This window comes from Gymnodraco acuticeps, unplaced genomic scaffold, assembly GCF_902827175.1.
Source record: "Gymnodraco acuticeps unplaced genomic scaffold, fGymAcu1.1, whole genome shotgun sequence".
NCBI classification, from domain to species: domain Eukaryota; kingdom Metazoa; phylum Chordata; class Actinopteri; order Perciformes; family Bathydraconidae; genus Gymnodraco; species Gymnodraco acuticeps.
Window position 1 is genome coordinate 221,268 of NW_022991977.1, and position 3,571 is coordinate 224,838.

Consider the following 3,571-nt stretch of genomic DNA (forward strand, 5'->3'; position numbering starts at 1 on the left):
AGTCACAATAATGAACCAATTCATCTGCCGATGTCGTGTGCCTCAGCTTTACAGCACATGTCCTCCCTCCGTATAGAGCATCGCGGGGGGTCAATGGCTCTGGCGCTTTGTATTCCCTGAGGAAAGCCTGTAAATCTTGGTTGGATTTTTTCATCTCAACCCATGTATGCTCACGCATAACGATCACTTTGGCCCCGTGAATAGACTGTAGCTCATGCAGCTTTTCCTCACTAGCAGCATGGAGCTGCTCAAATGTGCCACCTGTCAAGGGGTTTTTCTCATGGCCCTTGTAACAAGATGGACACCCGTGATAGAAGCAACCAAGAAATTCCCAGACAATCTTGCCCCCGGCTACTTCGGCGAAACCATCCACGACAAAACGTCCCACTCGTTTTTCTCCTTCGTTCAACGCATGTTGAATAAATATACCTTCTGTTTGGGCTATCCACTCTAGCCACTGAACACCTGCGTCAGAGTACGTCTTGTTTTCATAGCGATAGTCATCGGGTGGGGGAATTGCCAAGGTTTTGGGTGATAGAAAGTTGGTGGTAAAAACTTTCATACACGCAGAAGCTATGGTCGCACGACTAAAAGGTTCAACTCCTGTCTCTGCGAGAAACCCTTTCTGAAATAAAGTGGCTCCCTGGGCAAGAATGTCCACATCGTTTTTACAGTAAAGCTGTGCCTGCTTTTGAAAGTCAAAAGTACCCGTGCGTACCGTCTCATACCAGGTGAAAAAGTCACTTTTTTCATCAGTTGTCATGCGTTCGATCCCATAACAGTGTGCTGGGGGGTAAGGTCCGATATAACTCAGATTAGCCTTAGAGCTGAAACTGTGTGGGAAGTATCCCTTGATTTTATCTTCAAATCCCAAAGCTTTTGGCATTGCTGCTAAACGCATAGAGAGATAAGACAGTGAGTCTATGTACTTTTGCCTAAAAACCCCTTCAAGTTTTTAATCCCATAGTAGTGGTTTTTGAAGAGAAACAAAAACACAGTTTTGTCTCGTTTGGGACCCTCTGTCTGGAATTTACAGTGAGTACGATCTTCATCGCCTCTGAAAAATACCACAATCTTGCATTTTAAGCTGTCTTCGAATTTAACAATGTCGCTGAATGTCACAGCTGTCTGATCTGTCAAACCCACCATCCTCTGAATTTCTTTACCGCGTTCAACACTTTCATTATCAGTGAGGTTGTCGTGTAACAACAGTGCTAAATTAATAGCAAAACACAGCTGGTTGGACGGATTCTGTACCACGTACAGAAAACGCCTCTTCTTTTTAACTATCTCATTGTCCAACATTTTACTAGCCAATCGTTTAGTACCGCCACGGGGGGATTGTACAATTTGCACTACTAACTCGAGGTTACTGTCTGCCATTACCTCCAAATTTGACTGTACAGCATTGAATAGGGCCTCCTCAAAATCAGCTAGATTATCATCATTAGCATTCAAAATGGCGGACACATTAGCTTGAAGCTGCTCTCCCCGGAGTTCAATCTGAACAATATCTTCCCTCTCTGCCTGTGAAAAAGCATAATTTACCATATCCTGTACATTGTTCATCAGAACCCCATAATAGGATGTAAAGTCTGCTTCGTCGTTATTATGAGGGGGTAGGATTAGAGACTGACGCAGTTCTGTGTTATGGAATACAGGTCGAGATAAAACACTTGGTGTAGCATTTCGGTTAGTGCCTCCTCCATGCTGTGACAGGGGGCCCGGTGATTCAGCAGCATTCGGGGTGTCATTCTGATCAACATGTCCGCTACTTTGCATGGAGCAAACTAGTGATTCTGAGTCACTTTGCACGCTGGAAACTGGTGCTTCTGTAATGGTTGAAGCTATTCTATTTACACCATTCAGATGGCTTACTCCGTCTGCGAGCTGATTTAAAAGCCCGAGACCTGGCGCTTTGGTAGTATCCCAATACCCATTCCAAAGCACTATCTAAGGTGGGGGGATGGCTTGAGTTTGTTTGTGATGAGATTGGAAGTTCTTCGTCGTTTAACTCATTGATATTGTCCGAACACTGAGGAAATGACATATCTCCATACACGAATTCCTCATCACTGCTTAGTTCATTTATGTCGTTTATAGACTGAAGAAAAGAAAATTCTCTATCTGCTAAATCATCCATGTTTGACCGTTTATGAAACAAAAATCAGAAATACATTTGTCACAGCTGAAGAAACATACCGGTCGGTTACATCGGCATCATTTTACATGAGACCCTCAGTGGGTGTGTCCATAAAGATGGCAGTAGCAGCAGTGTTGGTCACCTTGATAATAGCTTGACTGATCTATACAGAAAAAAGATAGAGAAAAAGAAGGATAAGTATTTTGAAAAAACACATGATTACACATTTAACACTATTCATTTATCAAACATCTTGTAAAATAACCATAAAACTAATTTACCGGGGTGATATCTCGTCAGGAGGGGGTCTGTGACGAGTGATATACCGGCTTGGATCTCTCGAATATTCTGTGCTGATGATTCACCCTCGACCCGAGGATTAGGGGGTGAGTCTGTCTGACTCGTTAGGAGTGTGTCTTGAACAGGATGCAACTCAAAGTCGTCCAGATAGGCACTGCAAGTGTCAAAATTGGCCTGCAGTTCTGGTGGAATTTGTAGGAAGGTTTCAGATATAGGCTGCTGCTGCTGCTGCTGCTGCGGGGGTAGCGTTGAAAAGGGGGGTGTCCTGTCTGGTTATCTGAGTCCCGGGGAGGCGCGGCTGGCCCCCAGGGGTCTGCAGTTACCTCAAAGGGTGGGTTGTGTATGAACTCCTCGGGGAAAAAGTTTTGATACACAGATCCTCTGTCTGTGCTATAGACTTTGTCACCTTTAAAAACAAAAGAGTAAAAACCGTTATTCGGGATACTTTGCACATAAAAACCTTATTTGATTTCAAAATAAAAATACAATCAGTTTAAATATACTCACTTTCCACAGGGGGTGAATTAAGGTAGGCTCCAAGTACAGAGCATATTCATTCCAATACTATTGGCCTTAGCTGACTCAGAGTATCCTGAGCTGAGAGACACAGAAAGATTTGATTATAATCCACACCATATTGCTCTATACTTTTCTAATTAAAAACATGTTTAAAAAGAAGTAAAAAGAAACTCACCTAGTATTTCAATAACCCCATGACCCCACACATTAGGATTTCCAGCACACAGGATCTCTACTGCAAACAGAAGGACATAATGTTTTTTAAGTATCTAATAATATACTATATATATATATATATATATATATATATATATATATATAAACAACATTTAATAAATACATGATATTATAAAATAAGTACTGGCTTGTGATGGCGTCCAGGTCAATAAAGCGCTGAGCTGGAATGGCAGGGTAATTCATCCCTTGTTTTTCTCTAACTGTAAATATGTTGTCATCTTATATAGACCATCAAATAACAGAGCCTTGTCACCCCTCAAAAAGAAACTGACCAATCGATGAGTCCTTTTATCCAGGTAATTATGCGTCTTTCTGCCCCCCCAGAAATGATTTAAATTTACCTTCAGACTGTTGATGGAGTATTTTAAGTGT

At 41.9% G+C, this 3,571-nt stretch overlaps 2 long non-coding RNA genes across 2 annotated transcripts; both read right to left on the reverse strand.

The window, feature by feature from the left end:
- Positions 1 to 2,140: 2,140 nt before the first annotated feature.
- On the reverse strand, positions 2,141 to 2,663 carry LOC117536208. The gene is made up of 2 exons (XR_004567520.1): positions 2,425 to 2,663; positions 2,141 to 2,306 (listed from the first exon to the last, which is right to left on the reverse strand). It is a non-coding gene; the product is annotated as an uncharacterized LOC117536208 (long non-coding RNA).
- Positions 2,664 to 2,738: 75 nt separating this feature from the next.
- Positions 2,739 to 3,195, reverse strand: LOC117536209. Its single transcript, XR_004567521.1, has 3 exons — positions 3,138 to 3,195; positions 2,951 to 3,040; positions 2,739 to 2,849 (listed from the first exon to the last, which is right to left on the reverse strand). It is a non-coding gene; the product is annotated as an uncharacterized LOC117536209 (long non-coding RNA).
- Between the last annotated feature and the right edge of the window lie 376 nt (positions 3,196 to 3,571).